Here is a 19,107-nt window from a genome sequence, read left to right as displayed (position 1 = left end):
TGCCATGTAGCTCGCTTCTGTCTATGACAAGAGCTGGTCAGTACACATAAATGTTGCTCTCGCTAGTTAATGCTACAATGTATGATCTGTGTAGTAATATTATTCGTATCGCATAGCCATTTGCATTGCTAGTTATAGACTAATGTTAGCTAGCTAACATTGAACCTGGTTGGTTAGCTACTTGCAGATTCATGCAAGGAAACAACTCTATGAGTTGGGATTATGGTTCATTGTTTAGCTAGCTTGCTACACGTCTAAACAAAAAGACTCCACTAAGCAAGTAACCATTTCAATAGAATGTTCATGACGTCACTGCGACAACGGTCAATAGACGTAGCTGGTAAATTCGCAGAATAACTGACAAATTTACGAACTCACAACACCCGTTGAATATGGTCCATGTCAGGAAGTGTTGGCAAAAAATTATAATTACATTTTTGCCAGCAGCACAGTTGCAGTCACCAACGCTCTGTATAACATTAAAAACAGCCTGACCAACTTTACTAGGGCGAGTAAAATGGTCCGAGTGAGCTGCTCTCTCATTTGTGTCTAGAAGTAACTTACAAGCTAGTCAGTTTGGGTGCTCTACTGCTGTTAGGTCAGAATGCTGAAACCTACTCTATCATTTTAAAAGGATCATTAGAAAACCTTTTTGCAATTATGTTAGCATAGCTGAAAACTTTTGTTCCGATTAAAGAAGTAATAAAACTGGCCTTCTTTAGACTAGTTGAGTATCTGGAGCGTCAGCATTTGTGAGTTCGATTACAGGCTCAAAATGTCCAGAAACAAAGCACTTTCTTCTGAAACTCGTCAGTCTATTCTTGTTCTGAGAAATGAAGGCTATTCCATGAGAGAAATTGACAAGAAATGGAAGATCTCGTACAACACTGTGTACTACTCCCTTCACAGAACAGCGCAAACTGGTCTAACCAGAATAGAAAGAGGAGTGGGAGGCCCCGGTGCACAACTGAGCAAGAGGACAAGTACATTAGAGTGTCTAGTTAGAGAAACAGAGGCCTCATAAGTCCTCAACTGGCAACTTCATTAAATAGTACCCGCAAAACACCAGTCTCAACGTCAACATCCGGGAAGCTGGACAGTTTTATTGCTTCTTTAATCAGCAAAAGTTTTCATCTTTGCTAACATAATTGCAAAAGGTTTTTCTAATGATCAATTAGTCTTTTAAAATGATAAACTTGGATTAGCTAACACAACTTGCCTTTGGAACACAGGAGTGATGGTTTCTGATAATGGGCCTCTGTACGCCTATGTAGATATTCCATTAAAAAGCAGTCGTTTCCAGCTACAGTAGTCATTTACAACATTAATGTCTACACTCTATTTCTGATCATTTTTATGTTATTTTAAATGGAGAAAAAAAAAAGTTTCATCTTTCAAAAACAAGGATATTTCTAAGTGACCCCAAACTTTTGAACGGTAGTGTATATATAAATATACATATTTTTTTTATGACACCTTCATTTAACTAGGCAAGCCAGTTAAGAACAAATTCTTATTTACAATGACGGCCTACACCGGCCAAACCAGGACGACACTGGGCCAAATGTCCGCCGCCCTATGGGACTAACAATCACGGCCGGTAGTGATACAGCCTGGATTCAGGCCAGGATCTGTAGTGACGCCTCTAGCACTGAAATGCAGTGCCTTAGACCGCTGCGCCACTCCGGAGCCCATGATATACCATTTTCTAGCTCTTAGTCTCTACTTTTATCCAGTGTTAAAAACACAATTTCAAATTGTGCTACGTAAAAAAAAAAACATAAGACCAAAATAGAGCCGGCCGGTCACACGTATATTAATTGAGAAAAGTGAATTATTACGTGACATAAAACATGTGTCACTGCTTGTTAGGCACATGGATGGACATTGTCAAGAGGTGGACCACAACAAGCATAGGGCCACCACTTCCCTTACAGATCCAAAGCCACCACAACAGACTCAGTAGAGGCTGTCCCAGTCTAAATAGTGTTGCTCTCTCAGGTTTATTTACCAGAGATTCTGTGAAAACAGCTGGAGCCAAAAGCCCTGAGACGTGTATCTAGTTGTTGTTTGGATTATTTCCATCTGCCTGTCAATGGCAGGATCACATCTCCGGAGATGGAGGTGTAGTGCCCTGTAGGAAATCACTAATATACTGCACCCAGAGAGAGAAGAGAGGAGAGAGGCAGAGTTCACTGGGGCACCCTGCACGTTATCCACTCCTTCAGGGGGGCTAAATGAAGATGAGGAGTACAGTCTCTGCTTCTGTTAAGGGTCAGCTGCTGCTGCAAATACAATAAACCTGATTATTGTGGAAAACAGACAATAATATAACCTAGATATTTTCTGAATAATCAAGTAGGTATTGCATTCCATGTGTCTTCGCAACATTACAGCCTGGAAGTATTCAGATGAAATCTCCACATAAAGCATAAGAAAACAAAGATAGTCTTTGTTTATGATAAAGTACACCAATTTAGAGTCACCTTGTTACATCAATACCACTGTAAGCCCACATTCTGATTTGCTTGAACACCAGTGTTCCATGTATTCATTTCATGAGAAATAATGAGATGTGAGCTACTGCTTAACTCCCACATTATAAGCATTAAGCACAGCCTCCTAAGTTCTGCATTATCTCTTGAAGCATGAGGCGGTCAGTATAATATCTCACTACTTAGAGAAGTGATCCATGAACAAAATGGAGATACAAAAATATATTGTATTTGTAAGCCTCATTAAAGCCATTAACCTTATATACTACCAGTCTTGATGCGAATGTTGCAAGAGCAGCCTCAATTATTATCACCGTTTTGAAGATACATTTCTGAATGACAACTGTTCCTTTTATTTACCAATATCAATAAGAAGCATTGACAACAAAATCAAAACATCACTGACAATGAAAATGCACAATTCTAAAGTATGAGCAACACTGCAATTTAAAAGAGACTGAATAGATTGCAAAATGGAGGATTACTTTTTTTTTTTTTTTTTCCTTTGCCACTGTTGCTAAGGAGGTTCAGTGAGCTACTTAAGTGTATTAATGCGATGCTGCCTGGAGACTGGATGGTTTATCACTTTGCACACTCTCAACAAATGTGCGTTTTATGTGGCAGGTCTGAGTTTAGACTCTGGTGTCCAGCCGTAAGGCAGCTAATAAAAAAACGACCTTTGAAACCTGGTGTGTGTGGACTAGTACCGACATGACACCACCGAGCAGGCAGGCGTCAATGTGGCTCACCTTTTCACCATGCTCACTAGCTGACAACACCCTCTGCCTCCAGACTAGCAGTCTGGCAACAGGACAACAGAACTCAGACAGGTGAAAGTCAATGTGTGTGGAGAATAAGTTGTTAGAAGTAATATATTTAAAATTGCAAGATCCACCAGGTAAGTAATTTAATCAATTAAGTGTAACAGTAAACATACTCACTTTTTGCTTTCGGTAAGGAGATTACTGTATTGGAGGGTGACAACACTGATAATTGCACAGTACCTACACCATACAATGTAATTATGGAGATTTAAACATGACACCCCTTCCCTTCCGTTTTACAAGCCAAGCGGAATTCCTGGCAAGGTCTACACACACTCTCAGGCACGCGCACACACATGCACACACACTCTTTAAGAGTGTGTATCGGAACACACTCTTAAAGGCCCAGTGAAGTCAAAAATGTGATTTTCTTGTGTTTTATATATGTTTCCACACTATGAGGTTGAAATACTACTGTGAAATTGTGAAAAGAATGATAATGTTCATTCTAGTGTAAGGTATTTTTGAAAAGACAGCTTGAAATTTCAGCCTGTTTCGGTGGGATGGCGCTTGGCCTGCCTGGTGACATCACCAGGCGGTAAATTAGTTAATAGGCCAAACCCCTCTGCCAACAAAAACTAGTTTTCAGTTTTCCCCTCCCTACTCAGACCACTCCCAGACGTTCCAAGCAAAATTCTTGCTTGAGAATTTTTTTTTTTGTTCATTTCTCTACAATTTTAATTGAAAACAATCACAGTAAAGGTATTTAACGGTTACCCAGAAATGATTTGATATTGAGATAGAAGTGGCTGCATTGGACCTTTAATGTTTCCCACTCCCTTTCGTAGTGACCTGTGCTAACCTTGGTCCCACCTCCCGAGGCAGAGCAGGAAGCCGTGCTGAGTGAGTGCTGCTGAGTCAGTCTAGGCCCAGCCTCTCAGCCTCTAGCCTCCCAGTCTCTTACACAATGCAGCCTGCCTAGAGCAGGGGCCTACCAGCACCTGCCTCAGAACTCTTTTGTGAGATGATCAAATCTGAGGGGCGGGGGGGGCACATCCTGCGTGAAACCGCATCCTGAACAGCATCACCGCGTCTCACGGTAAATAAATACTCTCTCCTCACAAAGCTTCCGTCAACTGTCACTGCCTTGGCTCCAATCACCTTCAAGTCCAAACAGGAAAGTGCAGAGAGGCGAGGGAGATGGCAGATATGAGCTTTCATTTGCTTCTTGCTGCAGTTTCGCCTCGGCGGCGGTGCTTCCTATTCTCCTGCTCCGCCAGCTGCCCACGATCTGTTCCGGACCCCTGGTCCTTCCTGCCACCCTTCATTAGTGCATTATCCAGGGGGAGGCGGCAGCCATAACGCCAGGAAGTCACCATTAGGTGCAACTCGGACCATTTAAGAAGCACGCTGCACAGACACTTAAGGCCAAACACGGGGCTCCTGTAGTAGCCTAGTGAGCCTGTAGCATACAGCAGCAGAGACAGTTGCCTGCCTTATTAAGCATTATCAGATATACATTATCAGAGGAGATACAGCTAAACAACAACAGAGCATGACAACGGCGACATGACAACAAGCTCACCATTGACAAATTGCTTTTTGTTGCACTGCAGACAGGCTACATGTGTGATTAACTTATTAAATGAAGGGGTGTGATAAGGCAGTTCATTCTTCATGGCGCTGAACTTGACACGTTACATAACAAGAGGGGTACACAAGAAAATATAAAAAAATCTACTTGAGAATGATGTTTATCTATATTGACTTGAAAAAGTTATATTTGGTTTGATTGTGTCACCAGAATCTGAAACAAACATCATAACAATGGCTGTCCTCTTGCTTAAATGGAGAGAGCATCCAGACCATCGGTTCCTCAAGCACTCCTTACACTGTTTTATTACATTTGAATGAGTCAAGCTGAAAAGTGCATGCAGCTGCTGACTCTAGCCTATCGCTGCTCTGACAATTTTTACAGCATTGTCCACCAGGCTTGAAACATCCTTTTTTAATTTAACCTTTATTTAACCAGGCAAGTCAGTTAAGAACAAATTCTTATTTTCAATGACAGCCTAGGAACAGTGGATTAACTGCCTGTTCAGGGGCAGAACAACAGATTTGTACCTTGTCAGCTCGGGGGTTTGAACTTGCAACCTTCCAGTTACTAGTCCAACGCTCTAACCACTAGGCTACCTTACCGCCCCATCCTTGTGTGTGTGTGTGTGTGTGTAAAATTATGGATAGCTGAAAGTGTCTTACATGACCCATATTCTGTTGATGTCGGACTTGTTGGTAACTATTTAAAATCTTTATGGTTATGCTGTATTTTGATTGCCAGTAAACAGGGGAAGGCAAAATATGACATGCAGTTACTCCGATAGAAAAGCTCTGCCCAATTGGAACTTTCAACCGTGGTCTGACGTCATCACTTCTCAACATCGATGGGAGACAGGACAGGACAGGAGCTGAGAGACGCCAGAAGACGGAGCAGATAGTTATTTTCAGATCATTATTTTCACTCAAATCAGTGGAAAAGCCAGGCATATGAAACTTACTCATCCATGGGATTAAAGGAAAGGTTCACCCATTTTGAACGTTATATTGTTTTTGTGGATCTCGGAGTGAGGTTCTATCGATTCCCTGGGTCAAGTCATGTTTTTATGAGTATCTGAGTTATTGGCGTTCAAGCAGGCAGAAATCTGGCCGGTATGACGTAGCACGGTGATAAAGTCGCTCTCACTACACTGAAAGTCAAAACCTCTTAGTGATCCTTTCAATTTGACAACATCCAGTGAAATTTCAGAGCTCCAAATTTAAACTACAGAAATACCAATATTCAAGATTCACGACAATGTAAGTGTAATACATCAAAATAAAGCTCAACTTCTTGTTAATCCAACCGCAGTGTCAGATTTCAAAAAGGCTTTACGGCGAAAGCAGACCATGCAATTATCTGAGGACAGCACCCCGCATACAAACACATGCAAATCATTTTCAACCAGGCAAGTGGTGACACAAAAGTCCGAAATAACGTTATAATAAATGCCTTACCTTTGAAGATCTTCTGTTGGCACTCCAAAATGTCCCAGAAACATCACAAATGGTCCTTTTGTTCGATAATGTCCTTCCTTATATCCCCAAAATGTCCATTTATTTGGCGCGTTATATTCAGAAATACACCGGTTCCAACTCGCCCAACATGACTACAAAGTATCTAATAAATTACCTGTAAACTTGGTCCAAACATTTCAAACAACATTCCTAATCCAACCTAAGGTATTCTAAAACGTAAATAATAAAATAAATTTAAGACGGAATATACTGTGTTCAATACCGGATAAAAACAATGCGAAGAGCGCTCCAGTTCACACGCATCAAAACAGTAGAGTCCAGTTGGCTTGACACTTCCTAAGAACAGCCCTACTTCTTCATAGCTCAAAATAAAAAAATGTCTACCAATTTCTAGACTGTTGACATCTAGTGAAAGCCATAGGAACTGCAACCAGGTTCCTATTAAATAGGGCTTCCCATAGAAATCCAACTGAAAACCAAGTGACCTCAAAAAAAGAAATTCCTGGATGGTTTGTCCTCAGGGTTTCACCTGCCAAATCAGTTCTGTTATACTCACAGACATTCTTTTTTTACAGTTTTAGAAACTTTAGAGTGTTTTCTATCCAAATGATATGCATATCCTAGCTTCTGGGCCTGAGTAACAGGCCGTTTACTTTGGGCACGCTTTTCATCCGGACGTGAAAATACTGCCCCCTATCCCTAAGACGTTTTAATAGGAATACGACTTTCCGATCATGAAAACGTCTACTAAGTATGTCAGATTTCAATACAGGCCAATATTATAACTCTGGAGGATGTCTTCTCTCAAATGAGCGATTTATCCTATTTTTGCGATATCCCTACATCGAGAAATGTGTAATTTAACGGCGGGTCTAATCTAGCACATTGTTCCTATTTGTCTGCCTCTTTAGTCCAGGGTGCATTGCATGGTGCAGTTGCCAGAGATATTATAGAAAGGAGATAGGAATCCAATGAATGAAGTAATGTATAACGTCCCACCCAGCAGAATGTCGAACAATCGCATTCCCGTTGTCATGCTGCGTCCCTTGGTTGCTAAGCTAATCGTCATGCAATCCCTTCTCAAAGTCAGTGTATATGACGAGATACAAACTTTTGAGGAAAATAAGCACGTAATGTAATGTAATGATTCCAAAGCTATTCGATACCACAGATACCAAGTTAATTATCTCACATCTCTGAAAATATTTGTTACGTGGTACTTCTTGTTGATGAAATTCATGCTAGTTTTATTAGCTAGTGCCCAATAGACTCCCATTCACTCCTTGAAGGAGAGCGCTCCTTGTCCCAGAATTGTTCAGAATGCACCGCGTGGCCCATTCACGTAGCCTCTGCAATGTTTTCCATCTCCTCAAACGTAGATCTGCTGTTGCGAATGTTAGAGTCCACTCTGTAAACCACATCGATCTGCAGGTTGAACAGACAGCTAACTAGCTGTGTTACATGCTGATATTGTCTTTGGTATTATTGTGTGTAGCTACATTTGCTAGCTAGGTACCTAGCTAGCTAGACAGCCAGCCCATAGAGAGCATTGCATTGTGGATTTTGTTGTCGACTTCAGCTGCAACAGATTTCCACAACGATTTTCCATGTTGCTACCAAACTTATTATAATGCCAAAATGAAGCACTTATTCACACAGTAAATGAAAGGAATTAGTGGTTTTGGGTGGATTTTTCCTTTAAGGTTGTGTAGAAACACCATGCACTGAGTGAGTGATGCACCTTAATTCAACGTTTAGTGCCATCTGGATCCGATTGGGTACAGTACTATTTTAACATCTTATCAGGAATCCGTTGAGCAGTGATTTAAGCTAGGTTACTGATCTGATAAGGCCCGCCTGCTCTCTACAGTGGAAGTCGTGTTAAGTGGGCCGTATGTTGAGCTACTGTTAAATGCGTATTGAGGTCTGCTATGCCGGTCAGGTGGCTACAGGCTACACCACACAGTGTTCAATCCATGCCTGAGGAGCAGACTCACTGGGCAGACACATTACTTAAAGGGCAACATCTCACTGAGCACGCCTCGACCTGCCCGAGGGGGGTGTTTGTGTGTCGTGAGTTTGTGTTTGTATCAAAGTGTGTATGTCCTTATATGTACTGTGTGTGTGTGTGTGTCTGTGAGAGAGAGCCCTATATCCTGAGGATTCTTAGTTGTTGTTCATTTCCTGTTCAGTCCAAATAAGCACATAAAGGCCAAACGGCGCTCTTCCCTGGCCTTCAACCACATCACAGCAGTTTTCCACAAATAATTATACAATTAAAACAATTTTCTGCGTCCATCTGATCAATTTTGCCAATAGAATGACACTAGAGCATTGAGGCCTCACTCGCTCTTTCCCTGAGCAAAACCCTCTCCTCTTGATCACACAACTAGACAGAAACCTCCGCAACAGAAGAAAACGCTAACTGAGCTGTGAGGAATAGGGGGTCTATTTGTTTAGCAGGATGTTAATGAATAAAGCAGGACCCGGTGGCATTCAGTATGAACCACCGTTTTCATAGGGCCACAAGGAAATGGAGAGGTTCATTTGACTGTTGGTTTAAATTAACCTTCAGTTGCTGAGAGAAAAGGACCTGAGTGACATTACTATTTTCTAAGACAATACTCCCTTACGCTTGTCGTACTTGACATAAATTATTCATTATGACAAAGAAAAGCAGCGCTAAACAAATAAGTCATAAATTAAAGGTCAATACCGACCGGCATTGTAAGATAAATCAAATAAGAATTCATACATACATGATGATTGTGATCATTTCACAAAACAGCCACGGTTGAATATGCCTTTCTAAGCAAAACTACAGAGAAAGGGAATAGAGGAGAAATGTATTATATCCATGTCTTATCTATACTGAACAAAACTATAAACGCAACATGCAACAATACCAAAGATTTAATGAGTTACAGTTCATATGAGGAAATCAGTCAATTGAAATTCATTAGACCCTAATTTATGGATTTCACATGACTGGGCAGGGGCGCAGCCATGGATGGGCCTGGGAGGGCATAAGCCCACCCACTTGAGAGCCAGGCCCATTGACTGGGGAGACAGTTTTTTTTCCCACAAAAAGGCTTTATTACAGACGGAAATGGTATTAGGCCCATCGTATAAACCAGATAGCCTATCAGGTACATGGCCTTAAGTCGGTCATTAGTCACAAAGAGGGTGTCTTGTCCTGCTCCTGAAATCTGCTCCTACACCAATATATAAGAGTTTTGACACTGTAGGTGTCATAACCAGCCATAAAATGACACAATATTTGTTACAACAGGTAACAATATGTGTCAGGACAGTGTTATCACCATATTATGGCAGGTTATGAAAAGTTACGTCAGACATTGTGACATTATGTAGTACTCGCAAGACCACATATTGAGTGTCTCGGTGGTCTTGTCTAGGTGTCAGATACATTTGTCCTCGGTCTTGATTCTGTCTCGGACAGTGAGGCCTCCTAATTTCTTCGAGATCAGCGCAGTAAGTAAGTTTTATTCAGTCAGTGCATAAAACTGCGTGGCCAGGCAAAATATATACACTCCTTTCTTGAAACAATATCCTTTATATCTATATCTTTATATCTATTATAAACATGTTTGCGCAGTGGCGAACCTATAGGCCTTCAGTGTGTGACAGATTTGCGATTCTGAAAGGACAACAACCGTAATACCAGCGCACTCAAGTAGGAGGTGCACTTTTTGTATAACACAAAGGGCCAGTGGTGTAGTGGAGGGTATAGGCAGGCCAGTGGTGTAGTGGAGGGTATAGGCAGGCCAGTGGTGTAGTGGAGGGTATACGCAGGCCAGTGGTGTAGTGGAGGGTATACGCAGGCCAGTGGTGTAGTGGAGGGTATAGGCAGGCCAGTGGTGTAGTGGAGGGTATAGGCAGGCCAGTGGTGTAGTGGAGGGTATAGGCAGGCCAGTGGTGTAGTGGAGTGTATAGGCAGGCCAGTGGTGTAGTGGAGGGTATACGCAGGCCAGTGGTGTAGTGGAGGGTATAGGCAGGCCAGTGGTGTAGTGGAGGGTATAGGCAGGCCAGTGGTGTAGTGGAGGGTATAGGCAGGCCAGTGGTGTAGTGGAGGGTATAGGCAGGCCAGTGGTGTAGTGGAGGGTATACGCAGGCCAGTGGTGTAGTGGAGTGTATAGGCAGGCCAGTGGTGTAGTGGAGGGTATACGCAGGCCAGTGGTGTAGTGGAGGGTATAGGCAGGCCAGTGGTGTAGTGGAGGGTATAGGCAGGCCAGTGGTGTAGTGGAGGGTATAGGCAGGCCAGTGGTGTAGTGGAGTGTATACGCAGGCCAGTGGTGTAGTGGAGGGTATAGGCAGGCCAGTGGTGTAGTGGAGGGTATAGGCAGGCCAGTGGTGTAGTGGAGGGTATAGGCAGGCCAGTGGTGTAGTGGAGGGTATAAGCAGGCCAGTGGTGTAGTGGAGGGTATAGGCAGGTATAAGCCGTATACTCGCCTTTTCTTCAGTGTGCATTGCTTATACTCACTTCTTAATCCCTACGGATGCGTATCAAAGTAGTGTAGTGGAGGTATATAAATTATCAATGATGATAGTACAATAGAGAATTCATTAGTCATTCATTAGTCATTAGTCAATCATTAGAAGTAGCCTACACTTTACCCTTTGCTGGGTGGGCCGTTTGGGAACATTTTGGCAAAATTAGAGTATACCCACTTCTCAATGCACCACTGCATAGGGCCGATGGAAAGACAGCAGTCACACACAGCATGATGTTAAAGGATAAGCAGTCCATAAACTCGGACATAATAAGCCAGTAGGTCCCAATCATAAGAATACTGTCACGCCCTGACCTTAGAGATCCTTTTTATGTCTCTATTTGGTTTGGTCAGGATGTGATTTGGGGTGGGTATTATATGTTCTATTATTTGTATTTCTATGTTTGGCCGGGTAGGGTTTGGCATCTTTTCTAAATAAAAGAATATGCACGCTCACAGCGCTGCACCTTGGTCCTCTTCATTCAAAGGCCGTGACAAATACAAAAACACAACCATTTAGCATTTCCCAATCAAAATGTACAACTATTACTTCCCATTGCAAAAACATTTCACATTTAGCACACAAATTAATGGGTGACCTAAAGTTAAGTGAAAATATGAAACAGACAATCATAACTTCTATCAAAAACATCAAATTCCCAGTTTATGCCACAAAACCAACTTCATAAGAGGTTTTAAAAAAAGGTTATATTTGACTCAATGTTCCATGACGTACACTAAGGTATTGTTTGCAGAATAAATGGATGCAGTTCAATGCTAGTCCCAAAAATATTGCTATCCAGTTGAAAATCACACATTGTTTGCTGCCTTCATTTGGGATGTACTGTTTCAGTTTCAATGGCTCAATATTCTGGACAAAAACAGACAAATGTAACAAAGACTGGGAATGACAATACAATCAAACTAGCAAGGGAAATGATCACAAGTTAGTCATAACGTGGCTAATAGGCTAGCCTATCTATTTATGTACCAAACAAAAAACACGGAGCCTAACATTAGCTAGATATCTAGCTAGCTGCTAGGAGAATGTCATGTCATGCCAATGAATGACTGACTTTTTCCCCTCATATCGTTTTTTGGCAATACACAGCTCGAGATGCAGGTGTCATTTGGTTAGCTAGCAAGAACAGGAATGACTGTTAAAAAGTTAGCATATCTCCTGCATTTGGAAATTCACTCTAGCTATCTGCTCCGATTTTAGAGCACTCGCGTCTGAGTGTGGCAAGCATTAGTTGATGTGCATAGTTGAGGGAGAGAGAGCCTACCGTTTCATGGTTGTTTGATCAATAGGACTATAAAGTTCCCAAAAGTAAGAGGACTTCCGTGCAGTGTTGATTTTAGCATGTAACTCGATGGGGCAAACTAAAAAAAAATGTTTTTATACATGCCAGCAAGGACACTAAACAATACATTAATTGCAATATAACGGCAATAAGCCGTGCCCACAAACTGTTAGGTCCTACAGAACACTGTCCCAACAGCAGAGCTTTCTTTCCAGCACAATTGAGTGAATCCTTACCCCCGCTATAACTGGCTATCAGCGGAGACTTGCCTCGTTTACTGCCTCTTTTTTTTTAACATAGTTGATATGGCTGACTTGCTTAAACAATTGTGGTTTCTACTAACAATTGAGCTGTACAAACTATGGCATAAGGGAACGATGATCAGATAAAGCGCATTCCGTAATTTTGATTAAGACATTAATGAGCGAGCGACGACAGACAGTCAATATATTTATGTGTTCAGCACCTTTGAAATGTACAGCGACAGAATGCAGAACATGGGCTGCTCTAACAGTATTTTCCCTGTACACCAAGTCAGAACCGTAGGATAAATAAAGGGGGCTTATAAGCAGACAACGAAACCTCTTACAATATTAGATGACGACATTGCTCAAAAACAGGTTATAGGCTACATGTTTTTTTAAATTTTATTTATTTCACCTTTATTTAACCAGATAAAGCACAGCAGTGCGACAAAAAACAACACAGAGTTACACATGGGATAAACAAAAGTACAGTACACAATACAAAAATCTATATACAGTGTGTGCAAATGTAGTAAGGAGGTACTAGGCCATAGTAGCGAAGTAATTACAATTTAGCAAATTAACACTGGAGTGATAGATGTGCAGATGATGATGTGGAAGTAGACATACTGGTGTGCAAAAAAGTAACTAAAAACAATATGGGGATGAGGTAGGTAGTTGGATGGGCTATTTACAGATGGGCTATGTACAGCTGCAGCGATCAGAAAGCTTCTCAGATAGCTGATGCTTAAAGTTAGTGAGGGAGATATAAGTCTCCAAATTCAGCCATTTTTGCAATTCGTTCCAGTCATTGACAGCAGAGAACTGGAATGAAAGGTGGCCAAAAGAGGTGTTGGCTTTGGGGATGACCAGTAAGAAATTAAGAGGTGAAAATAGACCAAATTATTAGAGTGAGGCACATGGGCTACTAACAGCTTACTAAACAACATCCACTTAGTTCTACTTTCTTAGCTACAGTATACATATCTCCCTTACAAATTACATCATTTATGCAGCCGCATACAAGACATTGTTGGACTCCGCTTGGCTAGTGATGTGCTCACTTAAACATGAAGGTGGCGCCTCGGAAAAAACACACACAGCCACTTCATTGAATAGCAGGCTACTGGTTGCTTTGCACTGCTTGCAGTTAGCCGCTGATTCCTTCCAAACAACTCATTGTTGAATTTGCGATTTCCAACTTTCCAATCTTTATGTCCAATGGCCGATGAGCACCGATATGTTTATCTATAATTTATCATCATTATTTATCTTTATAAGACCATGATTAAAAAGGATTTGCCAGTAGATTGTCGACTTGATTCATGATGATGACTGCTAGCTAAGACTTTGAAAGTATGATGTTGACATGATCAGTCCAATCAAAGCTACTGTACATATAACGTGATTTGACGTCATTACATCTGTAGCCAATGACCTTGAGCCTTCTTGGAAGGGCACTTGTAATATAAAACTCTATGGCAGGACCCAAAGGGCAAAAATGTTGGATGTCTACCCTTACTAAGGACATAAACTTCATGATGACGTAGTGTCCCCATGAGTGACAGAATACTGAGCCAATCACGGAGGCGTAGAAGGCCCATTGTTCCTCACTGTGTTTGGGTTAGTAAAAACGTGTAACGTAGCTCTATTTTACCTCTGCATGCATTTCTTTCACTATTCGGACTGTCTAAATAATCCATGTGTTGTTCTGAAATATGAACACAGAAATACTGGACATTTTGAACTCTTATTATGGTGGGGATTTGACAAAATTACTATAATGGTCTTGAATTGGACTCACGTTTTTCTGGTTTCGGTCTTGACTCGGTCTCTGACCCCTTACCCCTCTCTTGACTCTGTCTCGATTTAGGTGGTCTTGAACACAACACTGATGACATGGTATGACGTGTCATTATGTGTTATGAAAAACTAGTCTTGGAGGTGTGTTTCCTGACCAATTCCGCATTTGGTTAATGATATTTGGCCCCATTAGAAGGAATGCCTATTTCACTTCCTCTAAATCCCCAGAATGAATCTAAGACATTTATTACAGATTTCTTGAGTTGAAGTTTTTGTCGTGGATGTTTTAGTTGCGCAGTTTTACATCTGACTAAGGTGTTTGGTGCAGTACTTCTGAAGTTTAAAAAATGTATGTAAACAGACGGAGCTGTTGGTGGTCTGTCTCACTGTCTATGCTATTTGATAGAGAAATCACTGCAGCTGTTCACACAATGCTAGTAGGCAAATGGACACTGTCAAATCAAAATCCAACCTTAATTTACCCATGGTGAGGCACGAATATTCCAAACTCTGTTTTAGATGAGACTTTGACAACAACGATCCTATTTACAGTTTATAGTCAATTTTGACACTAGAATAACTGTTTCTGACTCATATCGATGCCATATATGTAGTTTTCAATGCGATTTGTTGCTTTTTAAAGGCAGTCACTAAGTTAGTTGGGGATAGGCGGTGAACAGCAGTCTTTTCACAGATTTTCAATGTGATTCAAGTCTGGCTTTAGCTGGGCCACTCAAGCACTTTCACATTCTTGTTCTGAAACCCTTCCAGCGTTGCTTTGGCTGTATGGTTGGGGTCATTGTCCCGTTGGAACGGAAATCTTTTCTTCAGTCTAAGGTCGTTTGCAGGTTCTCATCAAGGATTTGCCTGTATTTGGCTCCATTCACTGTTCACTCTATCCTTACCAGTCTCCCAGCCCCTGCCGCTGAAAATTCTCCCCATAGCATGATGCTGCCACCACCACGATTCAGGTAGTGATGGTGAGCGGTATCTGGTTTTGCATTCAGGCCAAAGAGATCTATTTTGGTCTCATCAGACCACAGAATCTTTTGACATGCTCTCATGTGCCTTTTTGCAATCTCCATGCGCTCCCATAAATCCAAGATTGGTGAAGTGCTGTAGAGACCGTTGTCCTTCTGGCAGATTCTCCCATCTCAGCCAAGGAACTCGGTAGTTCTGTCAGTGTGTTCATTGGGTTCTTAGTCACCTCCCTGACCAAGATACTTCTTGCCCGGTTGCTCAGTTTGGTTGGACGGCCAGCTCTAGAGGCAGAGTCTGGTTAGCTCCATATTTTTTTAATTTACCAATGACGGAGACCACTGTGCTCTTGGAAACTTTCAGCACTCTAGAAATGTTTTTATACCCATCCCCAGATATATGCCTCATCACAATTCTCTGAGATCTACAGATACAGTGCCTTGCGAAAGTATTCGGCCCCCTTGAACTTTGCGACCTTTCGCCACATTTCAGGCTTCAAACATAAAGATATAAAACGAAAAAATATTTTTTTGTGAAGAATCAACAACAAGTGGGACACAATCTTCTCCAGAAGTTCAGTGAGGATCTCTGAATGATCCAATGTTGACCTAAATGACTAATGATGATAAATACAAACCACCTGTGTGTAATCAAGTCTCCGTATAAATGCACCTGCACTGTGATAGTCTCAGAGGTCCGTTAAAAGCGCAGAGAGCATCATGAAGAACAAGGAACACACCAGGCAGGTCCGAGATACTGTTGTGAAGAAGTTTAAAGCCGGATTTGGATACAAAAAGATTTCCCAAGCTTTAAACATCCCAAGGAGCACTGTGCAAGCGATAATATTGAAATGGAAGGAGTATCAGACCACTGCAAATCTACCGAGACCTGGCCGTCCCTCTAAACGTTCAGCTCATACAAGGAGAAGACTGATCAGAGATGCAGCCAAGAGGCCCATGATCACTCTGGATGAACTGCAGAGATCTACAGCTGAGGTGGGAGACTCTGTCCATAGGACAACAACCAGTCGTATATTGCACAAATCTGGCCTTTATGGAAGAGTGGCAAGAAGAAAGCCATTTCTTAAAGATATCCATAAAAAGTGTTGTTTAAAGTTTGCCACAAGCCACCTGGGAGACACACCAAACATGTGGAAGAAAGTGCTCTGGTCAGATGAAAGCAAAATTGAACTTTTTGGCAACAATGCAAAACGTTATGTTTGGCGTAAAAGCAACACCGCTCATCACCCTGAACACATCATCCCCACTGTCAAACATGGTGGTGGCAGCATCATGGTTTGGGCCTGCTTTTCTTCAGCAGGGACAGGGAAGATGGTTAAAATTGATGGGAAGATGGATGGAGCCAAATACAGGACCATTCTGGAAGAAAACCTGATGGAGTCTGCAAAAGACCTGAGACTGGGACGGAGATTTGTCTTCCAACAAGACAATGATCCAAAACATAAAGCAAAATCTACAATGGAATGGTTCAAAAATAAACATATCCAGGTGTTAGAATGGCCAAGTCAAAGTCCAGACCTGAATCCAATCGAGAATCTGTGGAAAGAACTGAAAACTGCTGTTCACAAATGCTCTCCATCCAACCTCACTGAGCTCGAGCTGTTTTGCAAGGAGGAATGGGAAAAAATGTCAGTCTCTCGATGTGCAAAACTGATAGAGACATACCCCACGCGACTTACAGCTGTAATCGCAGCAAAAGGTGGCGCTACAAAGTATTAAGTTAAGGGGGCTGAATAATTTTGCACAGTTTTTGATTTGTTAATTTTAAAAAAAATGGAGGACAAGGAACTCTGATAGGGACTCCTTTTCAAGAAGTTCAAGGGAAATGTGTGTCCGCCCAGGCCAGTATGCCTGGGAGGAAGCCTTTTATGTTTATGGGCGATCTTGATGAGGATACATACCCATTAGGTTTCAGACATAGAGGAGGTCTGTGGTATTAGCCATGAACAAGTGCACCATCAGCACAGAGAAAGACTCAAACCATTGACCACAGAGACCACAAATGAGGCGTTAAGTAGAGTGGCACAGCAGCAGAGTGGGGCATAGAGATAGAGAGATTTACCCCTCTTCTCCTCTCATCCATGCATGTGTCCGCTCTCCCTCTATCCACTCCTCCCCAAACCAGCCCACCCCCCTCATTCTTCCACTCCCTCCATTTCACATTTACATCAAAACATGTTGAATGGCCCACAATGCTTTGTCACAAAAATAACAACTGTCACCTTCAGCAGAATTCATTAAATCAATGTTAATGTTGTTTTCCTTTAATGTAATTTCTGTAATTGAAATTTAATTCTCCAACAATATTTGGGTAGATTTTTAATTGACGTTTGCTGTAATTAATTGCTGGGCAGAAACCAAGGCAGAGACAGGGAGAAGTTAAAAAAATGCAACCTGACAGAGATTGGGAGAGAGGAAAGGGGTACTGGCGGGGCAGGCCGGGGAGAGGGGCCTGCTGGGACGGTTTCATCATCACGGCCACCCCCTGCTGATGGGGTAGGGGGAAGGGAGGGGGAGATAGATTCTTCTTCACAGTCGGGAGATTTAATTGCACACAGATTCCATTACCTCCGCACAAATGTCACGTTCACTTCTGATCAGTGGCAAGGCAGGGCCTGGCAGTCAGCCAGACTAGAGTGCAGAAAGTGTTCAGCCAATCAGAGAACCCATGGCAGACAGAGGAGAGGGACAGGGAGACTAGAGCATGCCAAAGATGTTAAAAACAAAGGACAGTCACACACACAAAGCTGCCGATGCTACTACGACCGGTGTATCATTCAGCGAGTAAAGTGTGTAATTTTTGTTTTGATTGATATTTTTCAATGATTTTGCCAATATGACACAAGGTGGTCATGATAGTGTTTCAATTTGAATGACTATGTCATCGGTATGATGATATTCTGTAGACGTTTGTGCAAAACATGTTACATTTTTTAACACAGAACGTTAGAAACCTAACCCTAAAACTGTTTCCAATTGACAAAACAAAAGAGAAAACATGTTTAGTATAATGTCTAATTTAAGTCACCATTCAAGATCCATACTTGTGTAGTAATACGTTCTGCAATGCATCAACATAGTTATAAATATGTTCAGCAATGTTTCAATATGATAAACCACTTGATAAATGTACACATTATTTTAAGTTGTTTCATTATTTAAAGTCATAATGCAATTTGGTTAAATAAAAATGGAACATTATTTGGCCTGAACAATTAACAATTCTTGAAAATACTTTTTGAGTATCTGTTGGTATCTAGATTAACCGAATTATAATGAGATGCAAATTAGCATAATAAATTAAATCCTACTGTGCTGCAGACTAGTTCACAGATTGGCAGAGCACACACACGACATTAAAAGTAATTTTAGAGTAGATGTAGATAGAGTAAGAAGGTGCCCTTACCGTGTTCACTCGTGTAGGAAAGACTGGCGCTCCATTCTTCCAATGAGAATTCAGCTTAGGTTCTTTGGAGGCGGGATCATCAGCAGTTCACAGATGACACTGTATTTAAGTATGCGAGGGACAGACAGAAGAGAAGGACAGGGGAGATAGACATATATCTATTACAAACAGGATGTGAAAAGGTGGGGAGAGTCCCTACAGTTCACTTAACCCACATCAACCGTGAATGTGAAGAGGGAAAATTAAACGTGATCAGTTCCAACCACACATATTTTACATGAGTTATGACACACTGATTCCTGTTGTCATCTCATGACCTAAATACATATCGAGTCATGTCACTGTTTAAATCTTTACAAAGACAGATCAGTGGTGATTGCATAATGTGGTGATGATGCTGCTGATGAAAATGTCAGAGTTAACAAAATGACAATGTATACAACCACAGAACTCTGATTCTCATCCAACTCTGCATGTTCTCAGTGACACACTGAACTATAAACCCA

General features: G+C 41.6%; 1 long non-coding RNA gene across 2 annotated transcripts in view; it reads right to left on the bottom strand.

Moving 5' to 3' along the window:
* The window catches only part of LOC135575175 (uncharacterized), a 94,044-nt gene that overhangs the window by 35,603 nt on the left and 39,334 nt on the right, over positions 1-19,107 (bottom strand). For both annotated transcript variants that reach the window (XR_010465739.1, XR_010465738.1), the window contains exon 2: positions 18,602-18,700. This is a non-coding gene — a long non-coding RNA (uncharacterized LOC135575175). The remainder of the gene's footprint in view (positions 1-18,601; positions 18,701-19,107) is intronic.

Source organism: Oncorhynchus nerka, linkage group LG2 (assembly GCF_034236695.1).
Source record: "Oncorhynchus nerka isolate Pitt River linkage group LG2, Oner_Uvic_2.0, whole genome shotgun sequence".
NCBI lineage: Eukaryota > Metazoa > Chordata > Actinopteri > Salmoniformes > Salmonidae > Oncorhynchus > Oncorhynchus nerka.
The sequence above is the reverse complement of the archived record's forward strand: the minus strand, read 5'-3'. Positions and strand labels throughout refer to the sequence as shown.